This window comes from Apodemus sylvaticus, chromosome 1, assembly GCF_947179515.1.
Source record: "Apodemus sylvaticus chromosome 1, mApoSyl1.1, whole genome shotgun sequence".
NCBI lineage: Eukaryota > Metazoa > Chordata > Mammalia > Rodentia > Muridae > Apodemus > Apodemus sylvaticus.
This window is the reverse complement of record NC_067472.1, coordinates 143,084,488-143,092,433: the sequence shown is the minus strand read 5'-3', so window position 1 is coordinate 143,092,433 and position 7,946 is coordinate 143,084,488. Positions and strand designations below refer to the sequence as shown.

Sequence of the window (7,946 nt, the reverse complement as noted above, 5' to 3'; positions counted from 1 at the left end):
TTAAATGTCTTCTTATAAATTTTAAATTGTACAATATACCTAAGAGAACTATAGCACCTTAACCACTCTTCAGTGTCCAGGACTGTTAGCATATTTAGTTCCACAGTCAACATCGTTGAATCTTACTCATCTTGGAAAACTGAGATTCTATATCCATAAAAAACACCTCTCATTTTCCTTCTGTCCAGTCCCAGCACTGTGCTTTTTTGCTTCTATGAGTTTAACTATGGCGGGTGAGCAGACCTATATGTCACTTGTCTGCGGGTCTCAAGCTCACTCACGGTGTAACGTGTGCTAGAACGTCCTAATGTTGAAGGCAGTTTCACTGTGTTGGTGAGCATCCATGTCACCCACTCATCCACTGATGGACGGTTGCCTGCATCTCCAATGGAAGAGAGATGGTACCTCAGGATAGTTCCTTGTTTATCCTCCCTCCTTCCCTCTCCCTCCCTCCCTCTTTCTATTCTTTTTCTTCAGTTTTGTAAATATTTTGATGTAGTGGGGATAAGCCCAGGTCCTCAGGCATCCTAGGCAAGTGCTGCGCCCCTGAGCCGCACCCCAGACCCCCACTGTGACTGATTTGCATTTTCACTACTGCCCAGTGCCTTAGATATACTTGTTAACTATATTTTTTTCCTTGTAAAAAATGCCTGTGAGAATTTGATAGGGATCACATTCAGTCTGTATATTCTTTGGGTAGTATTGACATATTAGCAATAGTTAGTCTTCCAATCCATGAATGTGGACTGCATTTCTAACTATTTTAATCTTTAGTTTATTTCTGGAACATTTTACAGTTTTTAGTGTAAAATCTCTTATCAATTGTTAATTTCTAAGTTTTTTTAAAGTATCAAATATGAAATTCTTTTCTTTTCTTTTCTTTTCTTTTCTTTGTGAATGCACTGTCACTATCTTCAGACAGTCAGAAGAGGGCATTGGCTCCCATTACAGATGGTTGTGAGCCACCATGTGGTTGCTGGGAATTGAACTCAGGACCTCTGGAAGAGCAGTCAGTGCTCTTAATCTCTAAGCCATCTCTCCAGCCCTGAAATTATTTTTTAATTTCTTTTTCTTATTGTTCATTGTTAAACAGGGATGTGAAGCTCGGTTTTACATGCTGGTTTTGTGTCCTAAAAGCCTGCTGATTCATACCCTTGCTCTGACAGCTTACTTATGGCATTTTTGAAAATTTCCATGCATATACAAGATCATGTTTGTGAGTAATAATTTTACTCATTTGGATGTTTGGTGATACCATCTCCTTTTCCTAATTTATACATATTTTCATGTATGTGTATTCATGGGTGTATGTTCACATAAATGTATGCCTGCTTGGAAAAACCCAAGGTTGCCATTGAGAATCATCTACAATGGCTCTTGCACCTTACTCATTCAGGCAGGAACTCTCAATCAAACCCAGAACTCACCGATATAGCTAGTCTCACCAGCTAGCCTGTTCTGGGGATCCCCTGTCTCTACCTCTGAGATTGGAATTACAGGTGGCTGCCATCCCCACCTCATATTTCACGGGTTTTGGGGGGAGAGTCAAGCTCCGGTCCTCGTGCCTGTTTGGCGATTGCTTCACTACTAAGTTGTATTGGTTAGGGGTTTGTTTGTTTGTTTTTTGTCAAGTTGACATAAATTAGAGTCATTTGGGAAGAGTGAACCTCAATTGAGAAAACGCCTTCATTGAATTGCCTGTAGGCAAGTCTATGGGGCAGTCTCTTGATGAATGATTGATGAGGAGGGCCAGCCCACTGGCAGCACCACTGCTGGCAAGTGGTCCTAGGTTATAATTTAAAAAGCCATGAGAACGCCATGAGGAATACGCCAGCAAGCAGCACTCCTCCATGGTCTCTTCAGCTCCTGCCTCCAGGAAGTGTTAAGTTCCTGCCCTGACGTCCATTCATGGAGGACATAAGCTACAAGCTGAAAGAAACCTTTCTTTTCAAAGTGCTTTTGGTCATGGTGTCTGTCACAGATATAGAGAATAAAGTAAGACACAAGCCATCTATCTCCTCAGAGTTGATATTTTCAAGGACAAACCATAAAACAGAAGGAATTTCACAGCCAATGAAACAGAAATTTAGAATTAAATCCTCACACAATTTTCTCAAATGTGTCCATCTAAGTCAGGTTTCAACCTGTGGGTCATGACCCTTTTGGGGGGAGTCTTATATCAGCTATCCTGCATATCAGATATTTACATTACGATGGATGGCAGTCGCAAAATTACAGTTATGAAGTAGCTATATAGTAACTTTATGGTTGGTGTTCACCACAGCATGACCTGCATTAAATGGTCACAGCACTCGGAAGGTTGAGAACCAGCAATCTAAGCCATTTCCCTTTGTAGGGTTCCAGCTCAGACCTGAACAAGGCCATTAGCTGCCTGGAGCTGCCTATCCATTTAGGTTAGGAATGCCTCAGGAAAGATGTACAATCTTTCCTGCAATTATCAAAAACAACATTAAATTAAATTAAAAACCGGGGCATGCTCCCACAACCTCCTGCACTCACTCATCGATTGCCAACCCAGCAGAAATGTTGTTAGCTAAAAATTACGTGGCACCACTGTTTTGAGCTAACACACCAGGCTAAAAATAAAAATGGAGTCACACAAAAATTCCCTGCTCCCATGCTTAGGGTAAGCTCTTTATCTGGCCTTCCAAGAAATCAGGATTACACAGAGAGAAAGGAAGATTTCACAGATAGGCCAGTTTCAATTGCCAGGACAGTGAGGTTCTTTCTGCCTTTTCCCTTACACTGAAAATGTAACTGTAAACATCCTGTTACTTACCAGCAACTTTTCTATTACTCTCTTCAAAAGTAACTGTTGACCCATCTGCCTTTTATTTTGTTTCTGCTTCCACTAGCTTTGTTCTTTCCACCCAGCTAACTAACGGCTCATGCTCAGTCAATTGAGATATTTATCCTATTTATTTTCTTTAAGTTAATTAATCGCCCAATTAACTATCTAATTAATTGTGGTGTTGAAAGTCAAACCCAAGACCTTGCTCATATTAGGCAGATGCTCCACCACCAAGCTACACCCCAGTTCTACATGGTTTTATTTGCATCAAATGAAATGTCGTTCAATCAAGAATGAGAGAAATGCCAACTAAGAACTTCAGACTCTCTGGTTGTAATATTGTCTCTTGAGTGTACTTAAGCTTGTGTTCTGAGTCTGGAATCAATGGTATCCATGATCCGGATGCTTTGGACGCTCCCTGGCTCATGTTTTCGATGCTATGGTTATTTCGATGCTTGCAGCCACGGTCCCACGTTCTACTGCAGATGCTTGGCTCTAAGTCTGCTTTTGCCTTTCCATTTACACCTTCGGTCTGAGTTTGCCCGTCTATTTATTTCTTGAGATGTGAACTCTGGATGTAGGAGCCAATCAATTCTCTGCCCAGGTCAGGGTCCCAAGACTTTCTACCATGAAACGCTATAACCTGTGCTCTCATTTTTCAGAAAGAGGTGATCCCTGTTCTACTTGACAGCCGCATTACATGGAATAATGGGATAAGTCGTACATAGGTCCTTTTTTTTTTCTTTTTAGTGTCTCTGAGCATTTTTCTGAGCAAAGCAGTATTTTTTATTTGCACTCCTGTTCAGTGACACGGAACAAACAGCGTCTTGATCGGTCTCAGTCCTTCCAGCTAGCATGGAGGACCAAACCTTCCCACCCCACACCCCATGGAGAATCTTTTGTCAGCTGTTACTGATTTCCTTGCTTTGAATCTAAATTATATGTCTCTGAGGGCAGCGGCAAGAACATGTAGTATCTTCTCTGTTCCGTTAAGTAACACATTACCGTGTCTTCTGTTTTCTCTTTAACTAAAGGATCCATTAGCTTTAGAGGCCATTGCATTTTCTTCTTAGGAATCTAACATCAAAAAAGAATATGATATGTCCTAGAAATGTTAGCCCAGGGGGGAGCTGCAGAGATGACTCAGTGGTTGAGAGCACTAGCTGCTCCTCAAGAGGACCTGGGTTTGATCGCCAGCACCACATGACAGCGTCCAACTATCTATAGCTCCAGGCCTGTGGGACCTAATGCCATTTTCTGGCATTGTACCTATATGTGGTCCCAGACATATATGCATACAAAACACTCATAGATGTAAAAAAATACAATTTTAATTTTAGAAAGCCAGCCTGGGTGGGGCCAAGAAGATTTTGGAGTCCTTTGTTCACGGTCTTAGAAGTCTTTTGGATTTCTCTTGATGTTTCCTTCTCTAGAATGAACTTGGATGCACCACAAAGAAACACCCATTTTGTACTCACTATGAGAATGCACAGCATCCCTATCAGCCAACGGCATGCTTGTGAAAGTTCAGAGCCCGGAAAGCCAGTCTCAGCTAGAGCAGCTCATGAGGGATCAGGGATTGTCTGCGTGTCCTGAGAGGAATCTGGGGCTGAGTGCTAGTTACTGTGACATGTCAGCTTGACTAGATGAAGGAATGCCTTGGGAATTAGGCATACATAAAGGTATGCTGCCAGAAGAGATTGGCATAGAACCCGGGGTAAGTCAGGGACAGCCATTTCTTTTGTGTGTGGGCACCACCCAATGGCCTTGGGCATACTAGAATAGAACAGAGGAAACACCCGTGTGTCTCTCTCCAGGAGCTGGGATGCACATCTCTTTTCTCCATGAACATCAGAACTTCGGGCTCTCTGGTGTCTGGACTGAACTTTGGCCCTCACACTGAGTTTCCCCATCAGTTTCTTTGGTTCTGGAGCCACTGGACCTGGATTCCGTTATGCCCCATGCATCCTATGGTTTGTAGCTGCACAAAGCCGTTCATGGATCCTCTCGGCCTCCATAATCATAGGAGACAATTCTCACAAATCGCCCTCTGTATCCTGTTGATTCCCTCTGCCTGGAGAGCAGGCAGGTTATAGAAATGCACACAGACCAGATGGTAAGGACGAAGGGGAATAGAAGAGGAGAATTACGAAGATAAAATGAAGGCTATCGAGGTAGCTCCGTGGGCAAAAGTGCCAAGCTGGACAGCCTAGTTGCTTCTCTGGGATGGAAGGAGAGAACCGAGTCCCACCAATTATCCTCTGACTTCAATACACATTATGTGACATGCTCATAGACAAATACACACAGATGCACAGATGTACACACACATGTACACACATGCACCTGTACATGAATACACACACATGCACACATACATGAATACACACACACATGTACACGTACATGCACACACAGAAAGAGAAGCAAATAAATGCAATACAAAATTTAAAAACGAGGTGACATAAGTTTTCCCTTTTCATATTTTGAATGTTTATTTTTTTTCACTGAATTTCAGAAGCTCCTCAGTAGTTTCCATGGTTTATGTTTACAATATGTTCACTAGTTCTGTGTGGTTATTAAAATTTAAGTTAAGCATGTCAACTTTGATTGATCCTCTTTGGTCTCAGGAGCCACCTGAAGCTAGTGGCCTGCATGGGCCTGGCACACGTCCACCACCACAGGCTGTTCTCGGGCACAGCAGTGTCTGTGTGGAAGCCCTTTGAGACCCCTTTCTCCATTCAAGCATCATCTTCCAGAATATTCTCTATACGAACCTTAACCAAGATGACTTTGTTGAACAGACATTCTTATTTTTATATGGCCATCCAAAGTTTTCTCTGTAATATGTGTATTGGGGGGCCTCATCTAAGAAGTTTCCTCCCTGTCAAAGTAGCAGAGGGCTGTGGGAAGAAGCGTTGAACAGGAGTCAGGAGGTAGGGAGGCAAAGAAGACCGAAAATTCAGTATATACCTATATGGAATTATTAAAAAGTAAGAAAATAAAAATACAATGGAATAGAGAAGTAAAAGAAAAATCTCTATCCTAAGGCCTTTGGGCACCTTTTCTTATCTTTTTGGTCAGATTTGTGGTTTTCTTTACTTTTATGATGTAGGTACTGGGTCTGATAGAGTTTGGGGGTTTTTAATATAATTCGAGGTAAGGTCCAACTTTATGCCCGCCACCCAGTGATGCTAAGTGATCATAGCTCTTTGTAGATGTAACTTAAATACATGATTTTAAAATTTAGTCTTTATGTTTCACACACACACACACACATACACACACACACACACACACACACACACACACACACCACACACTCCTGTCATTAAGACACAGTATATGGAACAGGCCTGGTGGTGCATACCTAGAATTCCAACCCTTGAGAGGCTGGGGCATGAGGGTAGCATATGTTTAAGGCCGGCCTTGAGTGCATAGCAAGGGGGAAGAGACAAGGCAGCATAAATGTACAGAGTATTTGAATCTGGGAATGGAATGAGATTCCAGGCGCCGGGAGTGAGTTCAAATCCACCCTATGTAGCTGGTTAGCCACAGTGATGTTCAGCAGAGCTTCCTCCCTAAAGTGCTTTGCCTCTGAGGCCCACTAATGAATGCAGGATGTTGCCATGGTGATGGTTACTTCTAGTACTTTTTATAGATTACAGTGTTACACTCTGGAGTCTATTCCTATAAAAGCCCAAGTTTTAAGACACCCCAATACTTCCTTTAATATAGCTATTTTATGGCCTAGCATGAGACCTGACTGACCAGTGTTTGTCTTTAATACAGACACGCTCTGGGACCAGAAACTTAAATTTTTCATTAAGCAGCATTAACAAAATACAAGTTTATTCACCCATTTAAATTTATCAGTACTTGATGGATTATAGCACAAATCATCTTTCAAACGTGTGCATACATCTCTTTGCTTTTTTGCCAGGACCAAGTTCCCAGTTCTTGTGAAGACACGAAAGATTTGGAGAACACGGAGCCTCCTGATCAAAGGGGGAACGTCAGTGGAGCCCAGGCCAGAGGGAACCTCATTGCCTAGACTGGGGCATTGGCTTTAACCTTTAGTAGCTTTTTTTTCTCTTTAACAAACTGCTTATTAGCTTTTGTGTCAGTGTGGATATCCTTTGGTACAGCCTAGAATACTAGGCTCCAGGGAGGTGACAAAGTGGCAGTGGTGACCTTGGGGATCTGGTCTCCCAAAAGCACCTGCCGCCCTACCCCTGACTCTTGAATGGCCGCCAAGAGGCTCACTCCTCCACTGGAGCCATCGCGCTCCATAGCCAAAGCGAGAGCATTGGCAGTGGCCTGCAGACATTCGTCCTTGGCCATGCCTTCCCGATAGGTAGCATCAACATAGCCATAGATATATGAGCTCCCGGAGCCTGCGATGGCAAAGGACTGTCTTACCATCATGCCTCCCATGGGAACAGAGTACACCTGCCCTCCTTCTTGAGGGTCCCAGCCTGCAATGATGATTCCTGCTATCAGATCTGCTCCTTACCGGTAACAGATCTCCTTGGTGGCTGTGTGTACTAGTGGAGGCTCGTTCAGTTCAATAGCGGAAATTAAGCTGGTAAGTGACAGCGTCAGCTACTGCTTGGGTATCAGCTGCTGAGGCTGAGCGGCAGCGGAAGATGTGATCTGTGATCGTGGATAGGGATCAGATTGCCAGTCACTCGATTGGCGATGTAGGACCCAGTGGTTGTTCTGGAGTCTGCTCCTAGAACCACGCCTCCATTAATTTGCACAGCCATGATCGTGGTCCCTGTAGAGACTTCTCTGTTTTTTCCAGTCTGGGATGAGAGCCTCTGGCCCAAAGACTGGTACAGATCCCGCTCCACGAACAGCTAAGGCAGCCGCCATCTTCCTCTGCTCCTTTATTAGCTTTGAACTGTAGTGTTCCCAGTTGTACACTGGAGATTATTATATCAACTTTGCCCACAGTTGTGAAGATTAAATTTATCTTCATGGTATGGCCTCAATAGCACAAAGGGATTTAATTGACCTCAAGTCGATACTTAAGACGGAAAGAATGGGGTGGATGGAATCTATCGAGTCCCAAAATGCTAAGGAAAAGCAATAGTTACGGGTTGGTGCATGCGCGGTCTCTGAGGTGGAC

The 7,946-nt window shown here is 43.3% G+C and overlaps 1 pseudogene; it reads right to left on the bottom strand.

The window, feature by feature from the left end:
• Positions 1 to 7,074: 7,074 nt before the first annotated feature.
• LOC127681821 (proteasome subunit beta type-6-like) lies at positions 7,075 to 7,690 on the bottom strand (annotated as a pseudogene).
• Between the last annotated feature and the right edge of the window lie 256 nt (positions 7,691 to 7,946).